Genomic DNA, 13,157 nt, shown 5'->3' on the forward strand with positions numbered 1-13,157 from the left:
CAGAACATTTTCCCTTTAAGCTCAACTTTTTAGCAGTCGGATATTTATTGTTGCCTCTTGTTGCCTCTTTTAGACCTAAATATCCCAAGGGAGAATGGGACTCTGCCAGGTGAAGCCTCCTTCAGCAATGTGCGTCCTGGAAGGTCTGTTTCCTCCCTCCTTGTCCCTTCCTCCCCACTAGGCTTTTTATAGGAATGTTCCTCAGTAAAAGAGCATTTGCCCATCAACTCAGTAAAAAGAAAATATCCTGAAATCTGCTCTAACCACTATGTAAAAGAGGGTCAGTTGCTTTCTGACTTGAGTTGACAGACTTTCCTCCCTGTTTTGTCCCAGTGAGCTGCCAGATTTGTATGCCATAATACCAGTAATGCAATTAGGTTCGTTGCACATTGTCTGGTTGACTTCTCAGTTAAGAGTTTCTTTCCCTATGGGAATAAGACTAGACAGACTGTCATTTGCTATTACTAATTCTGCTCAGCATTATCACTGGAGCTTTTTTTGTAATTAGCTATCTTAGTTGGCTCTTAAATTTTAATAGCCAATTGAAGCTATGTTTTAGCCAAGTTCCATATCTAAATTGCATTCAGTCCATTAACAAAGTTGGTTAAAAGGCTATTAAAACAAAAGCCAATATATGGTGGCTCACACTTGCATCTCTGCAGCAGTAGTAGTGCCAGCCTCCCCCGAGTTCCTAAAGGAACCTACTTACTTTCCATCCACAAGTTACACATAGGCGGAACCCACCTTCACAGTGGTGAGAAACGCAGGTGAAGAAGATTTTTAGCATGCTGCCATACTCAAAAATGTCACTGCCTGCCCCTTTTTCCTTTCTCTGAGGGTGCTTTTGGGTTTCGATTTAGTTGGTTGATGGTGATAAAGGGAGGAAGAAAGAGGCCTTTAATATTCCAAATTAAAATTGACGGTTGTTGAAAAGTGAATAATTGAAATGATGTTTTTCTCCATTTCAGCTGATCAAAATTATTAGCAAAACCATCTGAGGCACCTTCTGGTAGGATTGTAGTCTTGCTGGGTTCAGTTTGTAAAACATTCTGCCAGACATTAAAAAAAAAAAAAAATTGTAGCAGAGCCAGCACATGGGCTCAGAGCGCTCATTGCCTAATTGATAGTCCCCATTGTTACAGCTGAATCCAGAAGCCCATTTTGACATGCCCATGATAGGCGAGTCGGTTTACCGGGAGTTCAGTTTCTGTGCTGAGTCCTCCTCTCTCCAAGTTAGAACACTGGGTCAGGTTTCCACTCTTTAAAAAAGACTCGATTTCACACATTTTTATGATTTGTGATACAGACTGTCAGATCAGAGGGGCACAGGGTGTGTGCTGTTTACATTTCATCTTCGAACTGAGAGAACCCTGGGAATGAAGATGTTGAGCAAAACTTAAGGCAAAGACATCCCCTCACCTGGCTCAGCTGAGTCCAAACAGGCTCCCTCCACAGAGGGCTCCCTTTTGCCACCATCCGGCTTTGAAATGAATCATTCTTCTGCTTCAAAATGTACAGAAGAAAACAACCACTCCAAATCATGTCCTTTGCTGGCCCATCCAGAAGACAACCAGGAATTGTAATTAAACCCTACAGTTTCTAAAGTGCCATGCTGGTCTGAGTGATTTTAATCTCCCTGTATTTGACCATTCTTCCCGTTAGCTGTCCCTCATCCCCAGAGCCACCTCAGCCTTACCTGAAGTGTCTTCCCTACAGAAGGCCACTGGGCATACAGCACCTGAGTGGAAGTAATTCTAGAGAAACCCAAACATTGATTACGTTGTATTTATGATTAAAACAGATGTAGTTGCCCACAGTGACACAGGATCTTTCATCCCATTTGCTTCTGCAGCCTTCGCCAGAGGGCTGAGGCACTGCCAGCCAGAATGTGGCTTCCCTGACACAGAGAAAGGGCTTCACATGTCTTAACAAAGGACCAAAAATGCTGGAAGGTCTCTGTGGTGATTTTTGTTCTATACCAGAAGCTGATGGAAAAGGGCAAAAGAGGCCATTTAATTCATTGTTAGATTATATGAAGTGAAATTAATACATTATTAAAAATGTATGTGTAACTAATTGGCCTTTGATAAAAATAGAACTGACTTTGGAAATCAGGTCGCAGACTCTGAGAGGTCAGGCTTGATGGCTTCTCTGCAGACTGAAGCAGCAACCACTTTGCTGGGTTTTTAAAAGGCCCCTCTAGTTGATAAGGATTTTGGGCTCCAAGTGCAGTTAACCCTCACCTACCCCTGCCTCATTTTTAACTGATCTTTAGGAAAGTTTTGTTTTCTCAATACAGGACACAAAAATCAAAAGGGACAAAGGTAAGTAGTGAAAGATCTTATACTGAAGATCATGGACCTCCAAGAAATCTGGGTAGAAAATAAGACCATATTGTGTTAAAAAACTAAAAGAATCTTGGGAAAAATTAAATTCTAATCTAGTTCACTCCCCAAAGAGCTCACGTGTCAGGCAATGCAGAAATGTTTGGAGGGGAAAAGATTGGATTAGGAGAGCTGTGACCTCATCAGTGGATTAGTCCATTTGATGAATTAGTAATTTGAATGGACTATTGGATGGCAATTGTAGGCAGTGGGGTCCCCTACTCCCTATCTCAGTCTCTCTGTCTCCCACATCTCTCTTCATCACACCCTTCTCCCATGGTGTTTCTGACTTGGAGCCAGCCAAGCATGGGCAGAACCTCTGCAACAAGGAGCCCAAAATAATGGCCTGAGAGAGAGGGAATTAATGTCCCTATAGCTTCTATGTCGAAATTTATTGAGATAAAGTCTCTGTGATGGCTAATCAGAATTGTCAATTGGATTAAGAGATGGGGGGTAAGATTAAGAAGATTCTGGGTGTGTCAGTGAGGGTGTTTCTAGGAATGAATGGCACGTGGGACAACAAACTGAGGGGGAGACCCACCTACATATGGGCAGCACAGTTCACTTGGTGGGGGCCTGGTTGAAACAAAAGGTGGCAGAATGAGGAAGTAGCAGCAGACACAGCTCCATTCTTAAGTGGTGCTTCAGTCACTTCTGTGATCTTCTGAGGTCATCAGACTCCAACTCCTTCACTCTTCCAAAATGGACTCTGACCAGAGACTCCAGGGAGCTTCTAGCCTTTGTTCCTAGTCTGAGATCATTGGTCCTTCCAGTTCCGAGGCTCCAGCTTCTTAGAGCCACTGGTTTATCCTGCTCTGCAGCCTATTGGTTCTGTTCTAGAGAACACCGACTAATAGAGCTTCTCACCAAGCTATGGGTTCAAACGCCAGATGTGAACGTTAACTCATAAAGGGAGGGAATATATTTGGTGTCAATTGTACATTACCTTTGAAGATTTCTTAATTACTTCCATCAATGGAAGATACTTTGGCTTCACCTCTACGTGGAATCCAGAGGGAAGTGACCGACTCAAGCCTTCGCAGGCAGGCACCGGTCTCCCAAGCCCCGGTCTCCCAAGCGGTTGCCTGCTGCACATCTGCATGGTGGTCTTCATGGGATGCCCCTGCTCTTCCCCCTGGCCTTGTGCTTCTCCCATGCTGGGTTACTTGCTTCCTGATCTGGTGTGCACTTGTTGCTTTACCCTCTTCATCTGGGAGCACATCCACCATTACTTGCTTAAGGAAAAGTTGTGTGGGAGGTACAATTTTTTTGAAATCTTGTTTATATGAAAATGTCTTTGTCCCTCCTTTCCTCTTGATTGATAGTTTGACTCGTATAGAATTATCAATTTGGAAATAATTTCACTTAAGAATTTTGATGGCGGGCTGGGGGTGTGGCTCAAGCGGTAGCGCGCTCGCCTGGCATGCGTGCGGCCCGGGTTCGATCCTCAGCACCACATACAAACAAAAAGATGTTGTGTCTGCCGAAAACTAAAAAAATAAATATTAAAAAATTCTCTCTCTCTCACTCTCTCTTTAAAAAAAAAAAAAAGAATTTTGATGGCATTGCTTACTATCTCTGGTTCCATTACTGCTGTTGAGCAGACTTGGAACCATTCTGATTTCTGGTCTTTGCGTATGGCTTATTTTTTTTTCCTGATGTTTGAAGGGCTTTCTTTTTTTCCCAAATGACCTCAGTTTTGCAAAGATATGTTGATGTGGTTCTGTTTTCTGGGAACATCCTATTAATCAGAAAACATGTCCTGGGAATTTTTGTCAGAAGATTTTGTTGATTTCTTCCCTTTTCTTTGTTCTCTCTGGAACTTCTATACATTTTCTCTTTTGTCTTATTTGCACTACTTCCTGGGAAGTTTCCTTAATGTCCTCTTCTAGATCTTTGGACTGAAGACTTTTTTCCCGGACATCATGTTTTTTAATTTCTAGGAACTCTTTTTTTTTTTTTTTTAAATGGTGCTGGGAATTGAACCCAGGGCCTTGTGCATGCGAGGCAAGCACTCTACCAACTGAGCTATATCCCCACCCCTTTTAATTTTTCTTTTTTTAAAAAAATTTTCTATCTGGTATGGTAGTGCACACCTGTAATCCCAGCTACTTTGGGAGGCTAAGGCAGGAGGATTGCAAGTAGACCAGCCTCTGCAACTTAGAAAGACCCTGTCTCAAAATAAAAATTTAAAAGGGCTGGGGATGTAGCTTGGTGGTGAAGCACTTTTGGTTCAATCCCCATTATTAAAAAAAAAAAAAAAAGTCATCCTGATCTTAGTTCACAGATGCAGGTTCTTCTTATATCTCTTAAGAATTTTTGTTATAATTTTTAAAGCCTCATTGTCCCTCATAGTTTCTATTTTTCCAAGTTATGCTATTTGTTTTGGTCTTTGTTTTGTTGTTGTTTGTTTTGTCTATTTATTTTGTAGTACTGGGGTTTGAACATTCTATAACTGAGTTACATCCCCTGACCTTTTTATTGTTTTTGATTTTAAGGCAGGGTCTTGGTAAGTTGCTGAAAACTTGTAATCTTATTGCTTCAGGCTTCAGGGTCTCTGGGATTGCAGGTGTGTGCTATGGTGGCTGGTCCTGTTTTGGTCTTGCCTTCAATTTTAGTTGGTTTTCTCAAATGCCTGGTAATCTTTGGCTATCTTGATATGAAAAAGTAAACCTTTAACCAGTTGATGGGGAGTTCTGAGTCTGTGTGTGTAAGGGGAGGTCACTTGGAGCTGTCATTTATTTATTTTTTCCCCAACTCCTTGGGTGGCTATTTATTTCTAGAAGAGTGTCATCTTTTAACCCAGGATCTTCTGAAAACTGAGCCTGAGACAAAGGCATGTATGTAGTTTACTTGTGAATGTAGTCCCCGGAAGAAGTGAGAGAAAGGGTGGAATAGCAGGGAAGAGGGGAGAATCACTTGGTGCATCACTAAGCTGGCCAGAGCTCAGGGTGACTGGCACTCTTTATTATACAGGCTCTTCCTAAGAGCATGTGAAATGCACCTAAGGACCCGTCTTTGGGTGCTAACTTTTCACATTTCTAAGTTGAGCCTGTGGAGTGCCCACTGGTCCTGGCAGGCAGTGCAACCTGCAGACAAGGAGGGGCGAAGGCTAATGGGTTGCACTGGGGAAGCTATGGGTTTGGGCTTTGCCAGTGGGCTGGAATGAGAGCCAATTTGAATCAGTGCACAAGAGGTAACCTGCTCCCTGCCATGTGGTTGTCTTAGGGTCTTTCATCCTGAACTGGTTGGGAATTAACCTAACAAAAGAGGTGAAAGATTTATATAATGAAAACTACAGAACCCTAAAGAGAGAAGTTGATGAAGATCTTAGAAGATGGAAAAACATACCCTGTTCATGGATAGGCAGAACTAACATCATCAAAATGGCGATATTACCAAAAGTTCTCTATAGGTTTAATGCAATGCCAATCAAAATCCCAACGGCATATCTTGTAGAAATTGACAAAGCAATCATGAAATTCATATGGAAAAATAAAAGACCCAGAATAGCAAAAGCAATTCTAAACAGGAAGTGTGAATCAGGTGGTATAGCGATACCAGAGTTCAAACTATATTACAGAGCAATAGTGACAAAAACAGCATGGTACTGGTACCAAAACAGGCGGGCGGACCAATGGTTTAGAATAGAGGACATAGAGACTAATCCACAAAGTTACAACTATCTTATATTTGATAAAGGGGCTAAAAGCATGGTCGACTTCCTTACAAAAGATTTTTATCTCTTGTTAAGTCAAAGTTTAGTTTCCTACCTATGGGTGTCCAGTTCTTGCAGGACAATGTTCTGAAAAGCTTTTCTTTCTCTGTTGAATTGATTTTGCACCTTTATAAAAAAATTACTTAGAAATATTTATAAATGAGTCTGTTTTGGGATTTCCATTCTCTTCTATGTGTCCACCTTTCTGCCAATTTCACACTTTTAAAATATCAATATAGTAAGTTCACATTAGACTGATTCTTTGCACTTTTGAGTTTTAAGTTTGTTTTAGCTGTTCTAGAACTTTTGTATTTCTGTGTAAAATTTAGAATAAGCTTATTTATATCTACTAAAAACAAAACAAAACAACCTTGGTGGTATTTTGATAGAAATAGCATTAAAATGACAAATCAATTATGAAAGAATTGATATCTTTACATGTTGACTCTTCTAATCCTTGAACATATATGTGACAATTTATTTGGCTTTTAATTGATTTCTTTCATCAGTATTCTGTTAAGTTTCAATATTCCAATCTTGTACTTATTTTTATTAAGTGTATATCTAAGTATTTAATTTTCTTTGAAGTAATTGTAAATATATTGTGTGTTTAATTTTGTTTTCCACAGGTTCATTGTTAGCTTAAAAATATGGGACTAAGTTATGTGCCTTGACCTTGCATCCCAGGACATTGACGAATTCACTGTCATTTTTTTCTTGCATGCATATATGCATTTATAAAGAGGATTATAATATATGTATTTTCTGATATTATTTTTAACTTTACATAGCTTGAAATTTTTCTACATCATTAAATAGCTTTCTACAAAATTACTTTTTTTTTTCCACTATCAATTTAGTATTGAGGTCTTGCTATGTAGATAGGAATCTGGCTCTCTTTATACTCTGTTTTCCATCCTTTCAGCACAATTATGTACTGAAATTTTTTAGATAAAACAATAATCTGGAGTTAAATTATTTTGACCTGGTAGATCCTATTTATTTTAGTGCACTGTGATATATTTTCCATTTTTTTGGAAAGTCCTCTTCTGGAATTAAAAATTATCTCACTCATTTTTTATTCTAAGTTTTCTGCACATATTTTATTATTTGCAAATATTTTACCAGATCCATTAGAATACCACCAGTAGCTTTCAGTTTCATTTTTCTTCTCTTTTAATTGGGGGGGGGGCACTCTTCTGGAAACTTCTTCCTCGTTCCCTCCAAAGTCAAAAAGTTTCTGGGTTCAGCACACATCTTTACCTAGCATTCCTCCTTGACATGATTCTGAACTCTCTCGACCACCCTGCGGTGTCATATCTCCCGTTCCTGGTTTTCAAAGCTTCTTCCTTGATTTCTTTCCTGCTCTGCACCAGAACACCTCAAAATCTTCTTTAAAGCCGTGAATGGGAAGAATTTTGTTGTTGTTTTTGTTTTTTAGTCTTAATATGTTTGAAAATATCTTTGATCCACCTTTACATCTGGATAGATAGTTTGGCTAGGTATAGAACCATATGTTGGAAGTTATCTTCTTCAGATTTTCTAAGGTGTCAAATACTCATTATCTTCTAGCCTTTAATGTTGCTGAGGGGAAAATCTCATCCATTCTGATTCTGTTTTTGTTCTGAGACTCTTAGGAGCCTTTTGTTATATTCGGTGCTATAATATTTCATGGTGATGTGATTTGGTGAGACTTCTTGTCATTTGTTGTCCTGGGAACTCAATAATTTTATCAAATAATGAAGACTTACTTTGTCCCAGGCTCTGCTCTAAACTCCAGAGATACTGTAGTGAATATGAAAGATAAGATTTGTACTCTATGGAACTCATAATCTGGTAAGGGAAAAAAGATAAGAAATATATAAATACAATTCCAGACAGTGACAAGTACAAAGAATATAAAACAGAAAGATGAAGCTGAAGACTGTCTTTTGGATGGTAGACACTCTGTTAGGGTGCCCAGGGGACATCTCTCCCAGGAGGTGAGGTTACAGCTGAGGCCTGGAGGAGGGGAGGAGGAAAGCAGTCTGGATAGAGGCAAAAGCAAGTGGGAAGCCTGAGCTTGGTGTGTTGGAGGAACATGGAGAATGGTGTGGCTGGAGCGAGACAGACAAAGGATAGAGCGAAGGAAATGAAGGGTGAGCTCCGCGGAAGCCGTATCACGTAGGACTGCCAACAGGAGGGAGGTGCCTTGGAGAGTGAGACTCAAGGGAGCAATGGGGCTTCATTGTTCACTTTCCAGAATCTCCCTGCAGCCCTGGACAGGAGGCTCCAGAGTGCCAAGAGTGGTGGCAGGCTAACCCCTGAGGAAGGAGGTCATTCAGATTGTCACACCATGTGGTGTTGACTCAATGGCCCTCAAAGACCAGAGTGCTGTGCTTGTTGGTGTGAGGAGCTGCTCCTGGGTTTCTTCCTCTTTTCTAGTTTTTCTGCTTCATATTAGTACGAAGCCTAGTGGAACTTTTGGCGCCATGATTTGAAACCCTCACTATTTTTATTTTTAATTTTTGAGCTATTCATATTTATCCTTCACCATTTATATTTATTTATTTATTTATGCTCTTAAGTATATAAGTATATTTATGCTGAGTAGTAGAGGGGCCTCCTCATCTTCAACCCTCCACCTCCTTCTCAGCTCCCAGAGGAAAGTGGAATCCTGAGCTGCTCAGGGTAGGGGGTGCTTCAAGGACTTCCTCTGCTTTGTAGGTCAGTTGCCTACATCCTCTCTACTTTTGCAGAAAATTTTCTCATTTTACATATTGATTGGATTCGTACTCTGCCAGGCTCTGTGTTCATGTTGCAGATGAAAGAACAGGCAGGACTATTTCCGTGTTTGTTTCAGTTCTCCTAATAAGGAAAATTCTTCCTTAAGGCATGCTCAAGGCTCAAGAGAAGTGTGGAGTTCAGAGGAACAATCTCACACTTCAAAAATCCAAGTGTCCAAGCATTGACCAGTGCACGCCAGGGGACAGCTAGAATGTGCTAGTGGGTGGTGGCAGAGGCACTGTTGGGGAATTCTGAATGATTGTGGAAAATTCCAGAGACCTGAAATGGTCAAGTGTTGTACTCCTCTTCAAATGTCAGTGTTCCACCATAGCATGAAATTACTTCAGTAGATAATGCTATGCTCAATCTTTTTCTTCTTTCTTCACTTTTTAAGTTTTCTTTCTTTTCTCTTTCTCCCTCCCCCACCCCACCCCACCCCGCTATATGTTTACTTTGCTAGTACTAAGGAGGACTAAAGAGAGTGTAACTTTATTTAAACAAAGCAAAGGGGCCTGGGGAAAGTGGAAGCATGTGGACACAGTGCCCTTAGGTGGAGTCAGCCGGCTGGTGCAGCTCACACAGAGGAGTCACCAATGGCCTGCCGTCTCAGCAGCCTTCAGATCTCTTGTCTAGATCTTTTTAGCCTTAGTATGAAGCACAGTGTCAGCCCCATGGTTGGAGTCAGAGAAATGCTTGTGGAATGAATGAATGGTTAGAATATGATGGAAAGTAGCAAATTAAATCAAAATATTTTAATGGAAAAAGGTCAGTTGCCCACGAACAGGCAGGAGACAAGCAAAACAGCAAAGTGGGGAAGGAGCAGGAGGCTGGAGTTGGATGCCCTCCTAGGCCAGGTCAACTGAGGGCAGTGGCACTAGAGGCCACCCAGCAGACTCACTCCTTTTGGCACCCACAGACCTCTCATATTGGTGCCCCATTTACATGGGCCTGGAAAAACTGAGGTGCTTCCAAATGAGGAGGTCAGCATGGGGCATAGTTAAGAACCATGTTACATGAGGAAATAGAAAATGGATCATTTAATCTGGAGAGGAGGGCAGAGGTGATCATGGGGAGCATGGTGGAGAAGGTCAGTGTCTTTGAGTATTTGAAAATCTGTCAAGTGAAACAAGAATAAGACTTTTCTGAGTCAATGGAGAAGGCAGAACTAGGCCCAATGAAGTGGAAGTTAAAGGGAGATGGCCCAACACAAGCAATGACTGATAGCAATTTAAGTCCAAATGAAACCAGCAGACCCCAAGGCTGTAAACTCCTCACCTCTGGAAACTTCAAGTGGAGATTGCTAAATGCATTGTGGGAATTCTTATGTTAGAACCACCATCTTTTATTAATAATAAAATAAAATTATTAATATTAACTTGTTGAGTGCTCACTGTGGCTAGCTGCTGTGCCATTTGGTAGGTATTGTCTCATTTAATCTTCATAATAAGAGAGCTGTGACTTCCCAGGAATCTCATGCTTAAAGAGGTCAAGTGGCTTGCCCGGAATCACAGTTAACGAGCTGTATAATAGCATCAGAGCCCAATCCTGGTTCTGGAGCCTACAGAGTTGCCTACAGCCACTGCCCTGTCACTATACACACAGTCTCTCCATCCTCAATATTCCCTACCAAAGTGACACATTTGTTACAACTTATGAGGTTCCATTGACAGATCATTATCACTCAAAATCCACAGTTTTACAATTCCCTGCAGCTGTAATCCTTGTGAGTAACATGACAGTTGCACACTCTGGGCCCTGCACCAACCACCCAAATATTTCAGCCTTGATTGCATTAGTTAGCACGGGCTAAGTCATGCTGCAGTCACAGGGTCCTGAAATCTCAGTAGCATAAAAATCACAAGGATGATAATATAATGGTGGAAATAAGTCACTGATTTGTTCAAACCTATGGAATGCATAAGACCAATAATAAACCCTACTCTATACCTTCCTCTCAGTTCTGCTACAAACCCAAAACTGTTCTTACCAAACAAAAAAACAGAGATTTGCTTCTCTTCAGTGTTCTGTGACCCTGGCTGCAGCAGGAGAACCAGAGCGACTTGGTGGCCAATGCGAGTGACTTCTCACCTCTGCAATAGGAAGTCAGAAACCACAGTCAAGTGTTGACATCAGATCATGGCCTAAATGGCACGAATGTTCAGTATGAGACTTTAATTCCCTTGTAGCTTGTGGAAGGGTTGTTTGATGACTAGTGGACTTTCTCATTCAGTAACTCCCATGGCTGTAAGTCTTGGTGGACAGGTGAGCTGTGATCCCATTGTATTACAGTCAACAGAAATAGAGCCTTTTGGATGGGCCCTGCTTTTGTGCTCTTGCCTTTGGTCCAGGAATGCAGGAACCTTGGGATCTCGGTCTATAGCTGCAGGGCAAGTCTTGGGCCACACGATGCGTTTGGGTCTCCTTCATTGGCATGTTCCCATATTCCTCTCAACTGTGACCTTCTACTAGAGAGGCTAGAGTTGACAAGAGGAGATGACTTGCAGTGATGCCCTCAGAACACAGAATAAGAAATGGCTGAAGCTGCTTCAATTGGAACTTCACCAATTTTTCTTGCATTTTTTTGATTTCCGGAAGTCCATAAAGTTGGATTGCCAGATAAAATATAAGATGCTGTCTTAGTCCATTTCTGCTGCTATAAGAAAATACCTTAGACTGGGTAAGTTTTAAGTAAGTACTGGAAGTCTGTTTCTCATGGTTTTGGAGGCTGGGAATACAAGATCAGCGTGCCGGCCGATTCCACATGGGGTGAGGGCTAGTTCTGTGCTTCCAAGATGTTGCCTTCTTGTTGCAGATGTATCCCTCCTAAAGCTACCAATTGTCCTCCTATGGCAGGAAGGCAAAAGGGCAGGATCTCTCTCTCTTTTAAAATATTTTTTATTTGTCAATGGACCTTTATTTTATTTATTTATATGTGGTGCTGAGAATTAAACCCCGTGCCTCTCACAGACTGGACAACCCCAAAAGGGCAGGAGCTTTCTGAAGCCACTTTTGAATGGACATTCAATCCCTTTCACTAGGGTGGATCCCTCAAGACATAATCACTTCCCAAAAGACAGCACCTCTGAATACCACCACAGTGGGGATTATGTTTCAACATGAATTTTGAAAGGACACAAACATTGTAACCATAGCAGATGTCCAGTTAAATTTGAATTTTAGCAAAAATATGCTCCAAATATTGCCAAGGATATGTTTATACTAAAATCATTATCCTTATTTATCTGAAATTCAAATTCAGCTGGGCATCCTGCATTTCTACTTGCTAAGCCCCACCTGAGACACAGCAGCTGCTAATTTTCAGATACTATGAGACAGAGCTCAGGAACTACACTGCCGAGCAGCCACGCAGTAGCAACGTCTCAGATTATATTCCTGAACACGTAGTTTGGGAATCAGGGAGGATCGCGACAGAATGTCAAAGACATTGGCTTTCATCTGCTTCCAGGGGAGGCATGATGCTGTGTCTTGTGCTACCAGACGTCCTCTCCATTGCCCTCTGCTAGGGAGAAGCATAGTCGCAACCACTCCACAGTAACAATTAGCCTCGACTGTGGCTGGACAAAGGGAGGTAGGACACCGTGATCTCCGCTGTGAAGCACCAGGGCCCTGCACAGCCCAAGGCAGACACTTTCCTAGGCACTAGCAGGTAGCCTAGTGGCGGAAGCAAAATGCAGTTCTAAAGACGGGGCTCCAACAGACCATTTGGCCATTGAAAACCTCTCCTAGAATTCTCCGACTGTCTTCTGTTTATGGTGCTAACAGAGAAGAAGAAATGGGAGTGAAGATCTTGGGTTTGGATTGGTCGGTGATTATCCATGCTGTGTTCTGCGGTCTCGGCTGTTTCCTGTCATCGCCTGACATGTGTTTGAGGCCCTAGGCTGTGGGTGAGTGATGACTGCTTTCCTGGGACCCTGTCCAGGAGCACTGTCCAACCTGACATTCCTTTGTGGAGCTTCCTGTAGGCTGGTGTTGCTAGGAGCTCTCTGGTCAGTGGTCTTGGATGTCTCACAACCTGAGACTGTCCCCATTTTGTAGATGAGGCTCTAGTACTCAGGTCTCAGACCTCTCAGGGATCTGACATCCTTTTCATGACCTTAAGACACCCTGGGCCCTCAAGAGCTCCATGTAGCACAGCCCCAAACTCAAAGGTCTAGACCAAGCGCTTCATTTTATGATGAGGAAACAGGCTGGGTGAGATTAGTTGAAATGCCCAAAGTCAGTGGCCTGGCTGGTTTGCAGATGTACCCCTCCTAAAGTCACCAATTGTC

This window comes from Spermophilus citellus, assembly GCF_964194105.1.
Source record: "Spermophilus citellus genome assembly, chromosome: 4".
NCBI classification, from domain to species: Eukaryota; Metazoa; Chordata; class Mammalia; order Rodentia; family Sciuridae; genus Spermophilus; species Spermophilus citellus.